The sequence below is a fragment of the Neopelma chrysocephalum genome, unplaced genomic scaffold, assembly GCF_003984885.1.
Source record: "Neopelma chrysocephalum unplaced genomic scaffold, ASM398488v2 Primary Assembly neopelma1_80b, whole genome shotgun sequence".
NCBI classification, from domain to species: Eukaryota; Metazoa; Chordata; class Aves; order Passeriformes; family Pipridae; genus Neopelma; species Neopelma chrysocephalum.
In genome coordinates this window covers 6332371-6354116 of record NW_020897742.1, presented here as the reverse complement: position 1 = coordinate 6354116, position 21746 = coordinate 6332371, and the positions used below count along the sequence as shown (strand labels likewise).

Below are 21746 nucleotides of genomic sequence, written 5' to 3'. Positions count from 1 at the left end.
AGTGAGTATGCTTTATATAACTGGTGTAAGGTATGTGGTCTGTGAAGGAGCTCCCAATGATCTCAGATTAGAGTTCCTGCAAATGATCTGCAGTGAGATTAAATGACAGTGGGATAGACTAAAATTGGCTACTGCCTTGCTGTACAGTAGTTTATCTATGATCTAATCTAACATCCAGCAAGGACTGTTCTGCAATTTTGCCTTTCTTTACTCAAACATAGGTGATGTGAATAAAAAGCTTTACAAAACTCAAAGCATTTTCTTCATAGGAAAGGATGCTGGAGCTTTTCTTGCTGCTCAAGTGTTCCCTCTTTTAAAGCACAGTAGTTGTGATGCTTCTTGGAGAGGTGCTGCCTTGGTATAAAATTAACTGCCTTGCTGGTCTTTGCATCTTTCCTTTTGATTGCACTGAGGGTGATGGTGTGTGACTGTTCTTCCCCCAAGTCTGTGAAGCTAGCAAGATGCACATGCTTCCAAGGCTATCCTAGGGAGAACAACCCCCCCATAAATAATTAAAAAATCCCAAGCCCTAAAGTCTGGAATTCAAAGTAGAAGATACAGGACTGTTAACAGACAAGGGCATTCTCTAATAATGCCCTTGCAGCAGCAATGTTGGTAACAGGTCAGTGATTGCAGTGGTCTGAAAATAATATATTAGGAACTGGAACAGAGATGTGCTAAATTGGATAGCCAGTCACATTATTTTGAAGCATTGAAACTTAATGCTTGTTTCCGCTTAAATATCAGCATTTTGTTCTGAGCAAATTGTGCTTTGTGCTTTTTCTTGGCTTCCCTTAGCAGTGAAAGCTTTGATCAAATTAGGTGATACACAGCATCAGAACTCAGGGTGTTAAGGGGATGTTGCCTAGAGCACAAATGAGGCAGTAATAAAATCCTGAATTTAGTTTGGACAAACTGATTTAGCAGCATTCAATTTATGTTCAAATCTGATAATTTATATACTTTGGTGATGTAGAAAAAGGGTAAGACTTCTGACCTATGAGTAGGGTCTACCTATGGTATAGCAATCTCTTCCCCTTTAATTCTTAGTATATGCCAAGGATCAATACATAGAAACAATTAGGGCAGAAAGCTTTAATCTTCTAATCCTGGGAGATAGGAACTGGAACTGTATTTTCAACATAATATAGGAGGAATGCTTGGAATGGATGTGTGATGGCCAAGTAATTGTTTATAATGGGAGGCAGGAGGAATGTCCCTTTTAGCCAAGCATTGCTATTATGGGGTAATAGATATTGCAGTTGTGGACACATTAGAGACAGATTAGGCAGGAAATAGAAGTGATTCAATAAGAGAACAAGACTTGCTTTGGCTGCTGTTAATCTTATCCTCATGCTTCTGGTGTCTAAATGCCTACTTAGTTTTGGTACATGTACTTGCTATAATGCAAGTCAGTTTTTCATGTACAGTCTGGAGAAAAGCTATGCATCTGGTCCCACCTATTTTAGTTCTCCATTCTCACAAGGATTTAAATGTCTTGCTGTTGCTTGAACAGATTGTGTCCAAGTCTTGATGAAATATGTGTTTACTGAAAATGGATTACTTTCCAATTTGACTTAGATGCCAGTTGTTTTGACACTTGATCCTCTTAAGCATTAAGGAGATAAGTCTTTTATTTCTTTCCAAAAAATAAATTAATACTCCCCAAAATAAGTTTCAATAAAGATTTAACTGACCCTTTGGAATATGTTTTGGAATGGAGCTTGGAGAACCTGGAGAGATTTGAAGTGATGAAAGTGCAGATGTTTTTATCCACATGTGAATTGGAACGGCTGCCTGGTAGGGGCTCTGCCACAGTAATTGCCATAAGTGGGAAATGATTAGACTGGTAGAGGAAAAAATACTGAGGGGTAAGTAAAACTGGATGTATTTGGTGATGCAGTGCTCTGATGTCTGTGGTAAATTTATGCAGAAGTGATCCCTAGCTATCCCCTGTGGTTTTTTTACTGCTGTTAAACTGAATGGCTTTTAATAGCAGCAGATAAAATGGGAGAACAGTAACCTCAAGCATAGTTTGTCATGCTATTTTTTTTTATTGTAATTGGTTAAAAAAACCCAAACAAATTACATGGATCCAGGTAAGAAAGCTTCCATAACATTTTCACTTCGGGTTACACGTCAAACATTGAAAACCCTAGACAATGCAGAGGAGTTAGAGAAGCAACCTAATGTCAGCCCTGTCCTCAGGAAACAACTGCAACATTAGAGTGTAATGACAAATAGAAAATCCCCAGATTTCTCAAATTTCCTGGGGGTGATTGCAGCAGTTTGTGCCCAGAAGAGGTCAGAGAACAGTTGCAGCTGCTCATGCCTGCTGCAGGGCACAGCCAGCCTGTGACTCTGAAGACACTTTAACAGTCTGGTGTGATCCCTGAAGGTAACCACTTCCTCTGCACCAGTCAATAATTGGAAACTTTGCCTGGCAGAAGCAGTAAGTGAACAGAGTTGTGCTCATTCCAAGCCTACTTTTCCCAGTCTGCCACAGCTTGTTTTATTTTAAGCTGTCGATTACCTCTTGGAGCTTTGGCCTCTCTTTGTGCATAATGCATTATGAGAAGTAAACGCTTTCATCAGGAAGGATTTGAGAGCTACAGAGAGTTAAGTCTTGTGTCCTGTTTGCTGATGGACAGCTAGTTTTTGGTTAGGAATTCATCACTTGGGACTGTTTCTGAGATCCTATGATCTGCACAGTCTTTTGGTTTCTGTGGTAAAACAGTCTTTACAGGAAGAATGGTGAAAGATTAGGCTAACGGGAAAAAGGTCTGTTATGTGTCAGAGCCTTGTGTCAGATACTGGTTTTGCATCTAAAGTTATGCCCAATTGATCTTTGAAATAATGATAATATTGCTGCTTCCTGAGTCTGCAGTGAAACAAGGGAAAGCTCTATCCCTTAGGGAGTATTGCAGACCCCAGTGATGAAATCTTAGACATCATTGATCAGCAGATAAATGGTGGGGTTTGGTCATCTGCTCTTAGATATACCTGTGGAACATGGGGTGGGGTGAAGAATACCAGTTTTCATTCCACATCTGGTTGTTACTGGTGCTCTGCTGGTTATAAGCTGAGGAACCCGTGTTCCTGTCATGATCCAGAGGTAGGGCCAAGTGAACAGCAAATCCCAGTGCCTTGACTGGCCACCAGACCTGTGGCTTTGGCTCCTGAATTTAGGCTTCTCCACACCACATTGTGCTTTCAAATCTGGAGAAAAGGGTTTGAAGGTGAGTGCTTCATGCTCAAGAAGAAGGGGTTGTGTTGGAGCCCTCCCTGCTATGGATGCCTATCCTCTTTCTGCAAGTACAAACTGAGATGCATTGGGGTGAAGGAATTTAAAATGTGTAGCTTTTCTTCCCCCTGCTGTTAGTCTTTTTTTAAAATAACCTTCAAATATAAAGAGAGAAATACTTCAGTGGAATGGTTTTGCAGTTCTTTCAAATAACCAAATTACTCCTGCCTTTTTCCTGGTTTTTGTACAGGATGCAGTTTGTGCCACAGGTTATGTTGCTTTGTTCATCGGATGAAGATTACAGTGAATTGCTGGAAGATGCCTCAGCATACAACACATGGGAGCATTTGCCTGATGCTGACCACTTGTGTTGAGGTTTTCATCTTGGCCTAAGGGTGAAGACTCCAGCGTTGGATATACACAGGTGCTTCTGAGATGTAGATTGGGGAAAAAAACATCCTGGGAATCCCAGGCCAGTTTCTGCTACTTACTGGTAAGTAATTCGTGTTTTCTAAGTATTGTAGGATTTAGCTGAAAGTAGGAAAGGGTTTGCAGTTCTTAGGTGTCCAAATCTTGAGAGTATTGAGCTTCCAAAAAAAAGTTGAGCTGTGTTTTGGTTCTATTTGGGATCAGGGAGTGCTGCTATTTCTGTTATGAAGTGCTACTAATATAATCTAGGATGGCCTGGGCTCCCCCTTGGATCAGGCCTAGCAGAGAGTCAAGTTTAGTTTTTTCCTAGATTTTCATTTGACCAAGGATCTAGCAAATGGATTGTCAGGTAACTAAGACTGTTTGTGGCATCCAAATGAATTGTGGGGTAATGAAGCCAGTCTGCTAAATCAGTCATATGAAGACTGAGGTGTTTGGCCCCAGAGGAAGGTGCTTGCAGGTATTTTTTTTGCAGATGGACTAATATTTAGGGAAATCAGTTCTTGCAGTCTGAATATGTCCTAGGTATGTTTCTGGAGAAGGAGTACCTCAAGATCCCTGGCTTCAAAAATGCAGCGTGGGCTACAGCACCAGGGGAGGACAGTGCAGTGACTCTGTTGCATTTGTTTCAAATTCCTACTTCATGCTCATCTGCATCTTTGACAGATGAGCATTTACACAGCATTTTATTTCATATTTTGCTGGTCTTCTCTGACACCTTAAGTCACATTGCCAGGCATTTTTCCTATCTTCTTAGGTAGGGAGCTGCCTACCTTGCTTGTCCTCTGTCAGCTGTCAGAATCCAGCTCTTAGGTGCTCCCCAAGGTGTTACCCCAATGCTCTAGCTCAGAGGCATTTGTAAGTTCTCGTAGATCCAGGTCAGGCAACAGCAAACACCAAGCCTTGTGTTGTCCAGCATCTTTCTGCAGCCTTGCGGGCTGCTCTACTGCCAGGAGCTGCAGCAAGTCTGCCTTCTGACCAGTGTTGGCCAAACCTTTCCTGCTTCCCTTTGGAAGATGTTACCTCATTAAAATGAAAATATTTTGTCAGCATTTATCTTCAAAATGCTCAACAAGCAAAATCCTGATGTGATTTAAAATCAAGATGAAGCATTTGGCTTCAGCAGTGTTTTTTGTGGTGACTTTAGCACATCTTTTGTCCTCCTTTTACATAATGATTTTGGTTTGATGTGGTCCAGGAGTTTGCAGTAAGTATATTTAGGTGCTTCAGAATGGATCTCCATCTTCCCACCCCTGTATCTCTGCTCTGGGAGACATTGAAATGTGTTATTCTGGTTCAGGACATGAATAAATAGTAGTTGTGAGTTGCCACCTGCTTTAGTTTAATCTTGGTAATCTCTAAGTAGCAGAGACTATGTTGACAGCTGGATTTCCATATACCTCTATCTCTTCTTGGTATTTAATTGAATGATTTACCTGCCTTGCCTCAAAAGTTAACATTTAGCAGACAGCAGTGACTCGGCAGGGAAGCTGTGGAGCAATGAGCAGTTGTTGGGTGAACATAAGCAGGGTTTGAGGCAGGGAGTGTATTAGAAAGGACCATTTTATGATAGGGAAATGTTAACTGGGCCAAGTTCAGTGTCTGTTCTGGCTGTAAATTTCTGTGATGCCACTTAAATGCAATCTCAGCTGTAAGGAGGACTAAATGTAATTCACTCCTAAAAGGAATTGAAATATTAATTGTATATTGGATTTGGTAATAACTTTAAGCAGAACACACTGTAGGTTTATTGAAGGCTTAGCAATAACTTTGCTATTTCATTTACTGCTTGTGAAAATTGCATCTCATTCTACTGATATAACTATTGCAGTTACTCTTGATAATACTATAAGTGCATACAGATATACAGACTTTGGAAAAGATGTTCTGATACGGCTTTATTGCAGTGTGTGAATTAAGACTGGTAAATGTTGGGCAACCTAACAGGATTATTTTTAATACACATTTACATAAAATAGTTATCCCTTGTCAAATTGAAAAGCTATTTAATATGCTAAGTAGGTTAATTTTATGATAAGTTTTTAATATTGCCACCTTTCCATTATTTAGCTGTGATGCTGCATTTCCTGCTACTAAATCCCTGGGATTATATATGAAATAGTTGGATGGCTGGGTTGTATTTAAATTAATTAAAGTAAAAATGTTGCAAATAAAATATTAAATATTGCTGTGTAGATATTCAAGAAACAGATGTGATTTCACTACTTTCATCCCCAAATAACACATGCAAAACCAGACTGAGACACATTTAAATATGCCTATACACTCAAGCATAGCTCTTCAGGCTCCCCAGGGGAGGGAATTTTGTGTGGCTTAAGGAAAGTTGTTCACCACGGTGTAATAGTTTTGTTTAGAGAAGGCATTTTGGAACAAGCTTTCCAAAAATGATCATCATGCGACTGGTCCCAGTGGTTGTGTTGAGGTGCACAGGCAGGGGCTGGTTGGTGGGGTGCTGCATGTCTAGTTCTGGAGATCTCCAGGAGATGGGTGCTCAAGACCTGCCACCCCCTCCTCTTACCTGTACACACTCTGTTGCTCTGCTGGCTCAAATGTTATTGCTCTTTGAGTTAGGCCCCTGCCACAGCAGTTAATAAAAAATCTTCTTTTGGAGTAATTTGTGCTGTATCATGTTCTGTGTTGCAAAGCAGTACATCTGGCTGTCACCAGGGGGGCTCCTTAGTAAAGAAAGCAACAGCTGCTCCAGCAGTTCAGGTGACATTGCCAAACACTGGCTGTTTATGAAGTGCCAGGTGACTGTCACACCTGGGGGAGAGCTGGGCTACAGGAGTTTTTCCTCTGTATGTGAATATGAGTACGGTCCACATTCATTTGTTTACTGAGTGCAGGGCAAGATTTGCACATGTGGAAATCCTGCTCTGCACAAAATTTCGAGGCAGACTTGCTCCTTCAGTGTGGTACAGGCTACTGTGTTCCTCCGGGGAGCTGTCTGTTCTGCAGCACAGGTGCTTTTCTTACAACGTCACAGACATGGGACCACATGGAAGTGCATCATATGTGCTGATTCGCCAGGCAACATGACAGCTGAGGATGGGAATCGTTTTCTAGTAGATGTGTCGTGTTTTAGTGAATGCCAGACTTCTGTTAGTGCTCTCTTGCACCCATCTCTCTGGGTGCCCTTTCTGGTCATGGCTCTCCTTGCACCCTTCAGCAGATAAAAACAGTCCAAGCAGAAAGGTGGATTTAATGGGGTGTGATGAGAAGAGAGCAGAGAGGGGCTCTTCATTTTGTCCTACAGATCCTCTCTTTGGGGCTAGTTGTCAGTTCAGGGTAGTGTTAGTCAAAGAATAATTTATATTTGTGCAATCACACAGTGAATTGAGGATAGGGGGTTAGAGGTGGGTTTTATTAGGCCTAAACATGGGTGCATGCCTGCCCTCCCTATACACTGAACAAAGCACTTGGTGATACTTGACTCAGGAGGAAGGTGGGTGCATCTGACTTACCATGGAAACCATGTGTTGCTGTGCTGGTAGTTCATTTAAAATGGACAGTGCCATAAACTGAGAGGTTACATCTTCTGACCTGCAGGGTGTTCCCTGTGCTGTGTTTAGCTGAGTGGCTTTGAGGACCAAGCCTCTGTTCATACAGCTGCCAGCACAGAGTGATGCTGGGAATGTGGCTGCAGGGGATGGAGCTAGCTGCAGTGAGTACCCAACCTCAGCTCCTCCTGCTGCAGCCTCACCACACCTGAGCACAGCAGCATCTGCCTCTGAGTGTGACTTGCACCAACACCCCTCCAGGAAACGTTCTCCAGCAGCTGGCACGTGTGCTTCAGAGGTGCCACAACGCCTGGTGTGAAAACTCAAGTTTCCCTGGGCTTAGGTGAGCCCTTTAAACTGTTATATTTGGAGGTCAATTGTGTCCTGCTTATCGCATATTAAAAACATAGTAGATTTATCTCGCTTCCTATACATGCAAACAGGAAAAATCCAACCAAAAGTGCCATGGTAACGGGGTGAAGCGATGCAGTGCTGCAGGTGCTGCGCCTACAGCCGCTCTAGGTAATCACCGTGCTTTGTTGACAAAGCATGGGGTTGTGAGTCTTGCTCTAAATATTTGCCAGAAAGTTTGCTTGGGAACGGTGAATATTGTGACACAGGATAGCTAAAAATAGAATTCTCGCTGGCAATTTTTTGGTCTTTGGTTTCACAGTGTGAGATGTGATTTTCAGAAGAGCTGTACATCTGTGTTCCTCCCCTCCCCATTCAGTCACAGCATCTTTGCAAATCAGGCCTTTTGTGCCTTCCAAAATCAAGTTCTTAAATAAAATAGAAGACAGAATGATGGAAAAAAATAGATCCTGAAGTCATAATGGAGCGTATATATTAGAGGGGCTGTTAATGCCCCATGTGACATTTTAAAGTTTCACCAAAGGGAGATTGGAAGGGAAGTCCCACAGTTATGTAGGACTTGGGAACTAGGTTCAGAGGCTTTTCAAGTTGTTTGTGCCAAAGGGAGACAAAACCCTCATCAAGAGGAACAAGTGGGCTACCGTGAACCACAAATAACTTGATCCTGCCTTTGCTGAAGTGAATGGTTCCACTCTGTATTGTCTGAGAGAGAAGGCTGTGAGGCTCTTGCAAACCCTACCCTAATTAATTGACTGCTGCCTTAATGCATCCCAGGAGCTTGGGGTGATGCTCTGCTGTATGCTGTGGGAGTCCACTTGATCCTGAAGCAAATCATGTTCGAGACCTCCTGAGATGTAAGTTAAAAATATGATTTTTTTTTTTGGGAGCCCTCAGAGCCTTCTGGTAAAGAGGCTGTTTCTCTCTTTGTGCTGGAGGCTCTGCTTAGGCAGAGGAGAGGCTCAGAATTGTTTTGCTGTGGGCTGACCTGTCCTCCTGTTCCTCTGTTTATCATTAATATCTTTTCCCCCTTGGCCTGAGAACAAGGGTCCTTTCTCATGCATAAGGGTCAGGCTTTGAGATGGAAAGGGGTGTAGTGCCCTTAAATTTTTCCTGCTGGGCCTCTAGCTCTGTGCTTTAAGGTAGAACTAACTTGCAGGAAAATTCAAGCCTGTGTGTCAAAGGAGCAAGACTTTCTGAACTACTGACCTTGTAAGAGTGGCCTGGAGGGTGTGGACTTCTGATTCACCCTCAACTAGCAATGATCTATCTGGCCATGTAGGATTATCTTGCTGGAAGCATGTATGGGTGGGAAGTTAATATGCCTCTTCCACATGTGGGATGGATAGATGTTTTTGTGCTGTCTTTCAGGGAGCGGAGATTGTGATAAAACCCCTGTCCCTAGACAGAATGCTGTGTTTCTCTCTGCATGTCACTATGGTGTTCCAGCAACTATGAATTGCCAGGTACTTTTTCAAAATAATGGTTTCTTTAATTATTTATACCTTGAGGGTCTAAGAAGGTTTTGTTTTGCCAGGTTACAGGAACAGCTGGATGAGTCAGAAGAACAATTGTCAGTGCCATCAGAGGAACCTTGATATTTGTAACAGGAAGTTTATAATTAAACTGACTCATCATTGTGTCATTTCTGTTACCCAGACCCATGTGTCCAAAAAATATTATTAGCCTCATCTTACATTACAGGGCTGTGGCTCCCTCCACCGAGCTGAACATTGCTAATGCCTGGTTTTGTTGTTAGCTCTGCTTGTGGTGCTGATGCCTTGGAATGGGATTTGAAGTGTGGAAGCAGTGGGTCAGTGGTGTAGCTCGATGGTATGTGTTGTTAGCTGAGCTTTCAGCATGTGTACAGCCTCTCTGCATGATGCTTTGGGTACAGATTCCTGAAAGGGTGAATTGTTCTTCCTTGGAAGTCCATAAGAACATCTCCCCCAGCTTCCCCCCCGCTATCTGCTAGACTTTTTCTCAAAATCAGGCACTTGTTGCTAAGTCTTCACTTTTCAAGAGGCTTCTGGTACTGTCTGCAAGAAGAGTAATTTCCCACATAGCAGCCACATTTCCTTGATGTTGATCTTAATTAGGACAAGTATATGACAAATAACATTGCCCTTAAAACTTAATGAATAATTTCACCAAACAGTTGTTAATTACTTCATAAAGCTACTGCCCTCAGACTTGATTGACATGGTGCAGAAGACATATATTTTTAAATATCACTGTCCAAGGGCTAGTTATTTATCTTGGGCAAAGAGCTGCTGGGATGGAGCAGGCATGTGGTACCATGACAAGCAAGTGTCATGTGTGAGTTATCCTGGGATTCCTTTCATCTAAGTTTCCATGCCTATGACAGAGAAATTTGTATCTGGGCTGGTAAAGCCAGGGTCCTCTTAGAGCTGATGAAGGGGAAGAGATAGCTCATTTGGTCAGTGTCAGACAACAGCTTCCAAATGGATGGAAGGTGCCTTACAAATGCTTGTTTCTTTCCATGAATGGCACAGGCAGTCTTGGGGATTAACTCTTGTTTTGGCATTTACATACGGTGAGATGAATTCCATCTTTACACAGCTGGAATCTCATCGTCTTCCTGATGCATCTGAAGCTTATGGGTTTTGTAAATGGGATTCTCTCTGCTGCCCAGCTGCTGGTCCCCTGTATCACACTGTCCTCCCCTGGTTCCCTCTTTTGTACCTCACATAACCTTTTTCAGACCTTTGCTGAGCAGGCACTCTGTTTGCTGCTTAATCCCCAGGATTATGTGATGGCTAAAGTGGTGAACCCACGGAGGGCAGCTTACACTAATGCGCTGGGCTGTGAGCGGCAGCAGGAACAGTGAGAGCCCCTGCAGCCAAATCCAGCCCTGTCCATCTGTCAGAGCTGCCCTCTGTGGTCTCGCCAGGTTATCGTTGGGTTTTTAAAGGCTGCCTGTTGTCCTGGGCTGGGAGCTGCCGCATCCTTGTCTCAGCAAATGCAAATAGAGAGGCATAGAGAAGGCATTCGTGTGGCAGCCATTCGGATGGGAGTGAGAGCATCACAGTACCTACTGAAACTCACAGTCAAGTACTGGCTCCTCTCATCGCTTCACCTGTCAAGCTCATGAGTGCCTGTCTCCTGAGTTTGCTCTGATCTCTTTTGCTGCTTATCTTGTCTGTTACACTTTCTGTTTAGTGTTTTATTTCCTCTTTGCGTGATCTGTTTGCCCTCTGTCTCTTTCTGGACGTGCTCCCTCCCACTTTGCCCTGATGTTCTGCTTCCTGAGGCATCAAGGCAGCTGAGATGAAGAGAGAAAGGAGTGTTGAGGTGCTTGTTTTGCACGAACCCCACTACTCACATCGAGGGGTGCGAGAGCAGAATCAAGTTTATTACAAAGGGCATCAGTTTAAATACAGTGTTTAAATCGTGTCACATGATCTTTCAACCAATGACATTATAGTATTGCATTGAGCATGCGTGAGAGCGCAGAAAACTACAAGTCCCAAAATCCTTTGCTATATTCTTCCTGAAACATGAGCCGTTACAGAGTGTGGTGGTCGTGTTGATTTTGTTTGTTTGTTTGTTTGTTTTGTTTATTTGATGTCTGTGGCTGAAAGGAAAAGAAAGGGATGTTGGAGCATCTCTTCCCAGGTGGGTGCAGGCAGTCCTGAGCTCACATGGAGGAGATTCTCAAGCTGTGCCTGCATTCATGCGGGCAGATACCCCGAGCTGTGCAGCAGCCCCTTTGGGCACAGAGACCACCTATAGGAACCAGAGCTCTCTGAATAAAACCTTTGTCCTGAGAGAGCACATGAGATGCAGAAAAAATTTAGGTCATGCTTAATCTGTATCAAAGATTAACTTGTTGAATGGCTCTTCATAAGCTTGTCACGGATGTCAGGAGCATGTAACAAAAGTCAGATGAAAGTAGGTATTATGGATAGATATATAAACAATTTATATGTTAGCTTATGTATTTACTAACACGTATAAACATTTATGTGATGATTACAAACCCTTTATGTGAAGACCTTGAATAGAACTTTCACGCAAACCTTCCTGCAGTAAACAGTGGCCTCCTGCTTACAGAAAAATGTGTTTTCTGTGATTTCCTGCATTAACAATGTTGTACTGTCTCATTCTAAAAAGACCTCAGATGGAGAATTCCCTCTATTCCTTGGCTGGTAATGGATTTTGCAGGTCCTTGGAGGGAAAACTCTGAAACTTGGGATATTTTTTTCCCTTGTGCTGGGAAGACCAGTGATGAGGACAAAGACTGCCCATCTGATCCCATCTGTTGCTCAGAGATGCATCCTCTTGCAAAACTGGGCTTCCTTTCTACTGTAGCTCACTCTAGAGTTAGACCCAAGACAACTGAGGGCCATTCATTAGCAAGCTCTGTGTTTGCAGAGATGCTCAGGCTTGCCTGGGGCTGTAGGACAGCATCTTCCAAGGAGTATTGCAGGTGAAACCTGGGCTGTTTGGGAAACATTGTTCTGGGCAGCCTAATGTGTGGAGGGAGCGGCAGTTTGCTGACTGTGTTGAGGGTCTAAAATGTAAGATGCAGCAAAGTTATTACCAAGCTGCTCCTTGCAGCAACTTTTTTCAGCATGAAAAAATGAAGCAGATGATTACATCTGTGAAGGAACAGAATGGTGATGCACAGCCTTCCCTAGGGTGGGAGTTAGAAAACCAATCAAGCACATGTCTCCTGTCTTGCAAAATAAACATGCTTCCCTCACAGATTGAAGGAACAATCTGGGCCTGGCTGTGCTCTGCTACAACTTCTTGACAACTCTTGAATGCCCTGTTACAGGGCAAAACCTCTTGTGTTTAGTTCATTCTGCTGAAAAAGCTGTTTGCAATCAGCAAAAGGGGCTAGAAATAACTCTCCACCACCCCTGTTTTATTCACCTGCTACAAAGCAGCCAGAGACTAAACCCAGCTGGAGCTGTCCCTCAGCCTGAGCCTAAAATCCCAAGGTATTTTTCTTACCAGCTAGATTTCCTCTAGGCTTGCAGTGCTGTTGCAATGCGGTGAGCAGCTGGTACCTGTCTCTGCTAGGCCCCACATGAGGTATCCCCCTCTTGGTTCCCTTGCCAGTTCTCACTGTGGGATGTCCCCCAGGAATTTTCCTCTGCCTGTCAAACTTTTTCCTTCTTATGTTCAGTAACCAGGTGTTTGCTGGGCCAGGGGAGAGCCTCTGATTGTGCACGCATACCTAAGGGCAAGGGTGGCCAGCTTGCTGCTTGTGAGTGATTTGTGTGGGGAGAGTAGGAGCTTCTGATGCTGAAGCTGCAGAATCCTTGAAAGGCAGCCTGGCTTTGCTCAGCTGCTTCCAGCAAGTGAGTGCTGTGGCCTTCAGGAGCCAGTGCCTCCATTCATCCCCGCTCTTTGGCTTCCTAAGTCATGCAACATGAATTTTGGGGCTGGCTACCTAGAAAGTAGTCTTTCAGGGTTAGGGAAGCCTGTTCTCCCTGTGAGTTAAGAGCCTCATGGGGGTCATCCATTCTCACCTGGGAAATGAGTGAGTGAGCCCAGCCCTCAAGGACCCTACAGCCTGGGATTAAACAATCAGAATCAAGTGCCAGCTTGACTCCCTTAGGCAGCTGAAGAAATTGGACCAGACTCTCCCATGTTCACAATAAAGCTTCCAGCTAATGCTGTGTAAGAGACTCTTCTTTCCTCACCTCTGGCTGGGAAATGTGGGGAGTATTTAAGGAATGTGTCTTTTTGTCCAGTCCCTGTCTTATTTGGAGCTTTCCATCTGTGTTCAGTCAGTGCTTCATTATACCACTAGTGGTGTTACCGTTGGAAAGACATGCTCAGGTAGGACATGAAACATACTTTACATTACATGAACTCTTCCTTGTTCTCTTGTCACTGAGTCTCTTTACTTGTCCTCCTCCATCCTCACCCCAGCAGATGACCCCCTTGCAGAGCTGGTCTGATACCACAGTGGGAGAAAAAACAAAAGCCTGTGTCGAGAATAGTATGGCCAGCAGGACTAAGGAAGTGATTGTCCCCCTGTACTTGGCCCTGGTGAGGGCACACCTCGAGTGCTGTGTGCAGTTCTGGGCCCCTCACTTCAAAAAGGACAGTGAAGTGCTGGAGCATGTTCAGAGAAGGGCAACAAAGCTGGTGAATGGTCTAGCAAACATGTCTTATGAGGAGTGGCTGAGGGAACTGGGGCTGTTTAGCCTGGAGAAAAGGAGCTCAGGGAGCTTGTTGCTCCCTTGTTGCTCTCCACAACTACCTGAAAGGAGGCTGTAGTGAGGCGGGGATTGGTCTCTTCTACCTGTCTCAAATGACAGTACAGGAGGAAATGGACTTAAGTTGCACCAGAGAATGTTCAGATTAGATATTAGAAAATTTTTTTTCACTGAACGAGTGGTCAAGCACTGGCATAAGTTGCCCAGGGAGGTGATGGAGTCGCCATCTCTGGAAGTGTTCAAAAGGCATCGGGATGTGGCACTTGTGGATATGGTTTAGGGATGATGATGGTGGTGCTGGGTTGATGGTTGGATAGGATGGTTTTCATGGTCTCCTCCAACCTTGATGATTCTGTGAAAAGCTGAACTAGAGGGCTGTGTCAAATCTGTTGTGATTATTGAAATAAACAGAAGCACTTGGTATTAGGTGGAGTAATGGATGAAATTAAACAAAAATGAATAATTACTGAAAATACTGAGTTGTTCTGGAATGCTTTAGTAATGAGATTAACAGTGAAATGAATTGAAAGGTAAATCAGCCTGGAAGAAAAATATCTCATGATCTTCCTCTATATTTTAGATTTTTTCTTGGGGACTTGCATGGAAGAGAGCTAGAGTGAATGAAATATGCAGAATATAAACAAACACAGGTCATGTTTTATTCAGTTTAGAGTGCAGCAATTTTTAAATTATCCAGACTTGAATTCTGAATCTGAACCTGGGAGCTGCAAGTTCTAAGGATGGAGTCATTTGCTGCTGTATCTTTATTTAATGATATTTAAGCACTTGCAGGCCATGGGCAGTATTTTTTAATTGTCTTGCAGATGTAATTTAATTCAGATTATCTGAGTCATCTTCATCAAGATGAGGTCAAATTCCAAGGTGGGGAAATGTTAATATTTTGGTCATTATGGAAAGATGTAGACAGAAAAAAAATCTAGTTTTGAATGTGTAAGGTATAGCAGTTATTTCAAGTGTGAGTGGTCTGATAAAGCCTTAATAATAAGAAATGCCTTTTTTTTTAAGTGTGCTGGTTTTGGCTGGGATAGAGTTAATTTTCTTCACAGTAGCTGATATGGAGCAATGTGTTGGATTTGTACTGAAAATGACATTGATAATATAGAAATGTTCTTGTAATTGCAGTGCTTACACAACATCAGGGCCTTTTCAGCTGTTCACCCCACCTCACCAGTGAGGAGGCTGGAGATGCACAAAGAGCTGGGATGAGGCACAGCCGGGACAGCTGACCCTGACTGACCAAAGGAATATTCTATACCCATGCTTAGCATATAAAGTGGGTGTAAGAAAGAAGAAGGAGATGTTTGGCGTGAGGGCATTTGTCTTCCAAAGTCACCGTAATGTGTGATGGAGCCCTGCTGTTCTGGAGATGGTTGTACACCTGCCTGTCCACGGGAAGTGGTGAATGAATTCCTTGTTTTGCTTTGCTTGCATGTGTGACTTTTGCTTTACCTATTAAACTATCTTTATCTCAACCCATGAGTTTTCTTACTTTTACCCTTCCAGTTCTCTCCCCTGTCCCACTGGTGGGGGAGTGAGCAAGTAGCTGTGAGGTGTGCAGTTAGTGGCTGGGGTTAAACCACAACAGATGGCTATGTTGAAGTATGGTTTCTAGCAGTGCAATTCCAATTTTAGCAGCTACCTCTTAATGATTTCTTTTCCTTCCAGTAGGTAGATTGTTGGGTATTGTCCCTTTGGGTGCTCACTTCTCTATGTAATGGTCCAGGGCTTGTTAAATTCATTGAGACTTTGTGATGATCTGGGGGGTTACTCAGTTTACACATGATCAAGGACAGCATAGTTTGTGTTCACGCATCACTCTGACCTCTTCACATGGAGGTAGCGTGCCAAAGGAAATGATTGCCTTCTAGCTGAAACTGGTGGCCACGCTCTTGCTAGTCTGTTCAGACAATGAGTTTTTATACGTAATGGTGTGGTGCAGCTAGAATGTCTCTTCATTCCTAGGCTGGCTGTATCCACTTGTGACTGCTGATGGAAAAATGTTTCTACTATCAATCAAAAGTCATGCTTTGACTCATGCCTCTGAGGCTAAAACACTGTATGCTGGCCTTTGTCCTGTAGTCCACCCAGCAGGCAAGGGTAGTATTAATCTTTCAGTCCTCTTGTTTTTGAGACCATACTCTTCTCAGTAGTGAGGTTTCTACCTGTGTTTTTGGTGGTTTCTATTACTCTTTCTTGCTGTCTTTCTTAAAACCCTTGTGCCTGTGTGTACCAGTGAGCAGATGCTTCTTTTGGAGAGTCTGCCTTATGCTTGGCCCCTGTCTGCGTGAAGGGAATTTACTTTTGCAATAACAGCTCTATATGAAGTGGCAGGCCACAGCTATATCCCAAACAGACAGTTATCATTCCATAACTTTAGCTCTGCATGCTCTGGACTGCTTTCAGAGTACACTCCACCAGTGCTGAAAGTGCACCACACAGACCTCTGAGCTGGGATGAGACCATGGCGCTGGGATCCCCCAGAGCCTGGTTGGGTATCGGGACCATGAATTTCTAAAGATGCTGTGACCTTCCTAGCCTTTCCACGGTTGATGATGACTTAAATTAAACATTTTACCAGATCTGAGGAGAGCAGGTGCCTTTCTAGTTGCAGGTATGGTTGGGGGGCATACCAGGTGGTCAGAAATTTGCCTGTAAGCTGTGTAACTGAAGAGATGTGGTTTCTGAAGGAGCAGGAGGCATGAGCAAAGCTTCCTCCCTTTCAGACCCATCAAGCTTTGTGTGCTGAGAGTGAGCTCCTTCCACACAACTTCTCTGGGAGGTTTTTTTCTCCCACAATGTACATCTTTACCACCTCAACACTCTGGGACCTCACATGTTGTATGTGGCTCTGACCTGCAGTGAGTGGTGGATGTGTCTGAGGAGTAGGCTGCAGGATCACACTGCTGATGGTGGATGCTGGGTCCATGCCAGCCATAGCCCTTCATGCAGACAAGGTCTCTGACATGGCTGGCCTGGTGGGTGCACAATTCTCCTCTTCCAGACTTTGTGAACTTTCTTTCAAGAGAAACTCAGAGACTGATTAGGTATGCTGGAATTCAGACAGGTACACTCACAGTTGTCACTGCTGACTGCAGGGAAGGAACTATATCTTTATTAAAGAAAAAGAGGCCAGAAAAAGAGGAAAGAAAGAATGAAAAGAACACATACAGGACTCCACTAGTTTGGGTTAAAACCCAGACAAAGGACTTTTGCTCTTTGTCTGAACAACTTGCTTAAATGACTGAGAAATTGGATGGCTGCACAGAGGAAGAAAAAGTTACGCTAATGCTGTTTGGAAATGTCACTCCTACATTACTTACAAATAAGGCTTGTAAATCTAAGGCTTGTAAATCACATGTCACTTCCTAATTAGAAAATGACGAGTGTAATTGGGTCTTTCACTGCTGTGGCAGAACCTTGTGCAGGCAGACGTGCTCCGGGGGTGCAACCCACCACATCTGCCTCCTGCTTTCCTTTTGGAGCTAGACTCATCCAGGAAAGAGGTTAAGCACGTGGCCAGTTTTCATTACTGACAAGGGGATATTGACTGACTGTTTGTAAAGAAAAAGCCCAGAAACCCCTATTTTCTCTGTGCTAAGCCTTGTTTTGGAATTGTAGTCCAGGCATAAACTACCACTACAGTAGAGTGCTGAAGAAACTGATTGGCTTTCTGGATTTTGGTCTTTGGAGGCAGTGCACCTATATCACTTGCTTTAATGTAGCATTGGGATTCATAGTACCAGTTATAAAGTGTCTTTCTAGATATATCTGTCCTGAGAAATTTTAGAAGGGCATTTTCTGCTTTGGTGCAACTCTCCTCAGTAGAGAAAATACTGTGCTGTGTAGACACCATGGGCAGAAGAGTGCTTACAAATTTTTTGGGCAGAGGTTAGGTATTTTTTATATAGGCTGTGGTAGGCATTTCAAATAAAGTAACAGTGACTGTTTCACAAGCTCTGGTTGTATTTTTTTGTCTCCTTCACTAATTAAAGTAATGAGTGTTGCTTTTGTTATCCTGCTGTGAATAGCAAGCCACTTGGGGGAGGATTAATATTGACAGGAGCTGTTAGATATTTGAGAATTTTTTTTTTTGTCCAGTGAGGAAAAAGGGTTTGTGGACCAAACATAGCACAAGTAGCTGTGGCCTCCCATGGAGACTGCCTGCTGCTCACCCTTGGGAACCTCTGCAGCAAAAAGCTTCATGTGCTGCCATGAAGGCACTTAGTCAAACTGAACTTCCCCTCTGGTGCTATTGGCTTCTTTCTGCTCATGTTTCTTTTTCAGACGGTTTAATTTCTTCCTAATTAATAAGTAAGTGAGTGTGCTAGTGAGGTCATGTTGGTTTGGTCACTGCTGGTGAGAAGCCAGCTAGTGGCTCTCCTTACCAACCTGCAGCCCAACAGGCAAAAGGAATATCTCTTCCAGGTCCCTTGGATGTTCTTCCCAACTGTGTGCCTCTTAGTTCTGGTCAGCAGGGCAAATCTCATCCTCATGTAAGCCTGAGTACGTTTCAGAGCATGATGAGAGCTACTCTGTCTTTAGATACTCCAGAGAGTGGTTCAAAACAGGCATGGGTTTGTTTACCCACAGAAGTCAGAGGCCATCTCTTGTCCCAGGACAGGGTGGACTCTGCCTGAATGACTTCATCTTTACTTACATGCACCAAACAAAGGCTTTACACCTTACTCGCCTGTAACCTGCTCCAGATCTTCACAATCTTTACAGCTAAAAAATCCTTCCTCTTGTCTACCCTAAGTCTCCTTCTGATTTAAACATTTTGGTTATCCTGCCAGAGAGCACAACTAATCTTCTCTGCTTGGTAGCTACTTTTTATGTCTTTAAAGGGAATTATCAAGTTTCTCCTCAGACTTCTGCCCCCTCACCTGCCTCACCACCAGTTAGTCCAACCTTTTCTCTAAGGCTGTATGTTCATGGTCACTGGTGATGCCTGTTGGTCTCCTGGGTGTCTCCTCAGTGGGTACACATCTGAAACACACGTCCAAGGCTACACTTCAGTTTCCTGTTGAGATCTTAGAGCTTTTGATTCCTGGGTGGTACTTACCTCCAAGCATCCCAGCTGTTGTAGGATGTTTGTTCATTCTGCATGGTATGGATGCACACAGTACTTGCAGGGCACTGTTGACTTGTGATCTGTGATGATGACCTGATCCTTTTCTGTTAACTTGCTGCTTTACCATCTCCTTCTCATCCTGTATTTTTCCACTCTCCTTTTGAATTGCATCCAATTTGTTTTCAGCTTGACGTTAGTTTTTTTTTCCTTGTTTTGCTTTCTTCTCATCTAAAAATATAAGCTATATAGGCAGAAAATATATGGTTATATACTTCATGTAAGGAAAGAATAACACTTTGCGTGTCACTCTTACCTTTCAACAGATCTAGATAACTGCCTGTCTTCTCTGAGGCTGAATGAAATTGCTGTTAGCCACTTGGAATATTCCATCAGAATGGTGCCAATTTCCTTCTGCAGCCTCTCAGAAGAGCTATGTTGTAATATTGAGCAATTAAGTTGCACTTCTATTGCCGTTTTAGTCAAGGGTACCATAACCTTCCTTTAAACTGGAAATCCACAAGGAAAGGTTATACCTGCATCCTGGTTCTGGCAGGGTCGCAGCCAGAGTGCTACTCTGGGACCGGCACTGTCCCACAGGGCATGTGCCATAAATACTGCTCTAGAGGGGGAGATAAGCAGAGGGCTGCTCAGCATAGATGGGTCAACCTGGTGCTGTGTATCACATCACAGGGAGAAGTACTGGCTTTGTGGACTCCTGGGTCTGTGCTTGAGTTTCTGTGGTAGGAATTGCCTGTATCACTATGGAGGTGAGCTTAGCATCAGACATGTCTTCCCAGTGGTGCGGTTCTTTAGAGCACGTACCATACTTTAGAGCACATACCACCCGCTCCTCTCCCTTGGCATATGCTCTTTAGGTTTTATTGAGTATTTGATGTGCACTGATGCCATGATTTGGGTTACCACAGCCCACAATAAGCTGTTTGCTGCATAACCCTGAAGGGGCAGAGAAGGGCAGGGGCTGTGAGCTCCATGGCCCGTGTGCTGGTGTCCAGCCTGGGCAGTGTACAGGGTTTGCTGAGGGACTGCAGTTCCCTTGCTAGCAAGGTGAGGGAGGGCAGACAAGATGCTGAGGGGGTTCAGAGATGAAACTGTGACTGGGGCCTCACTGTCCTGGGGAGGTCACTAAGGCAGGTACGGATGTCTCCTGCAGGAGGGGACGGCAGCAGAAGCACATGAAGATATGGGCACTGTGCAAGGAGCTAGGTATCTTTGGTGACTCTTCTTCAGTGTCTCCAGGCATTTAGCGGAGGGGACCAAATCCCTGGTGTCTCCTATATCATCAATGGAACAAGACAAGCAGAGTCTCTTGTACAACAGTCCAGGCTGATCACATTTGCTTTCGAGGCCAGCATGCTTAGCTCAGTCTTGGACAGGGGGAGAGACATGGTGGACAGAGAGGTGGCAGATCCTGTGCTCCTGCTCCCACTGTTTTAGAGTTAGATTAGATATTAGGAAGGAAGAAATCCTTTGCTGTGATGGTGGTGAGGCACTGGAACAGGTTACCCAAAGAAGTAGTGGATGCCCCATCCCTAGAAGTGTTCAAGGCTGGGGTGGATGGGGCTCTGAGCAACCTGGTCTAGGGAAAGGTGTCCCTGATCATGGCAGGAGGGTTGGAACTGGGTGATCTTTGAAGTCCCTTCCAACCCAGGCCACTTTATGAAACACTGCTTAACTCCTGCCTCAGTTTCTTGAGCACATGCATTTCCCAGGGGTGTGGTGAGACTTAACTGTTATAACGATTAAAACAGATACAGAAACAGCAAGGGCTAGAGTGATGTGTCTGTTCAGCAGAATGTGGGGTCTGGCAGGAGGCACAGAAAAGGCAGTTTTAATTATAAATGAATTTATAATGCAATTTGCACTTAATACATCTGGCACAATATTTTTCCGTGGGAACTTCCAGGATGCTGGGCTGAACAAATTGAGTGCAGCTTTCACTAAGTTGTACTAAGTTGCTCTAAACAATTGCATTTGTAATTCAGCAAATTCCTGACCTTTGCTTGGTGAATAAATTTGGACAGTAAGATGAATGCACATGCACAAAGATGCTTTTTGCTTGACATTTAAATCCCATTAATGAGCATGAGTAAAAGAATAAAATTCTAAAAAAATGCAGGTTATTTCAATAATTGGAACAGTAATGATTCAAATGTAATTTTATATTTACCAGTTAATCACTCTTGAAGTTTTCTAAAGGAAGCTGCAGAGCCAGAGACCAAATTAAAAGTAGTAGGTTGGCTTTCTGTAAGGGACACTGCCTGGAAATAACCTGAGAAGAGTTTAAAGTCAGCCCATGAATTCAGGTTCCTGGCCTCCCCAGTGTGCCATTGAATTCCAGATAAAAAGATCAATAAAGTCTAGTTCCTTGTCTCTGAATTCAAATCCAATTCTGGTTGTGGTTGCTAGTGATGGCTTTTTTGGGGGTTTGGTTGTGCTGTCGACAATGTGCCTGGTCAAACAGCATATCTTAGGATCATGCATCATTTCAGAGGTCATTCAATTGAGGTCAGGGACTCTTTGCAGATTGTTTTACCAGCTATCGACCTGCAGAGAAGTACTTTGTGTTTGTTGATTGTATTCTTTCTGTCCTTTTTTTTTTTGATGGATGGAAGGTGAAAAAGATGTATATTTTCATCTTCTATCTTTGACCCCTCCCCAAAAGTTAAGCTGTAACAGAGGGTATCAGAGAAAGATTTTATCCAGATCATCTCTCTAGAGATGGTATAACTCCAGCAGGATATAGTCATTTTTTGTTGTTGGAAATATTGACAGTTTTAAGAGGGAATGAGGTGTTTCTCACACTGCTGTAAAAAGCTAATGTGGTTAATTATAGGAAGGAAGTAAACAAAAAATGAGGAAGCAACCTCCCC

At 43.6% G+C, this 21746-nt stretch overlaps 1 long non-coding RNA gene across 1 annotated transcript in view; it reads right to left on the bottom strand.

Moving 5' to 3' along the window:
* Positions 1 to 14949: 14949 nt before the first annotated feature.
* LOC113970842 overlaps positions 14950 to 21746 on the bottom strand; it is a 12840-nt gene continuing 6043 nt past the window's right edge. Inside the window, exons 2-3 of the long non-coding RNA XR_003535352.1 lie at positions 19163 to 19168; positions 14950 to 15033 (exon numbers count right to left, since the gene is read on the bottom strand). This is a non-coding gene — a long non-coding RNA (uncharacterized LOC113970842). The remainder of the gene's footprint in view (positions 15034 to 19162; positions 19169 to 21746) is intronic.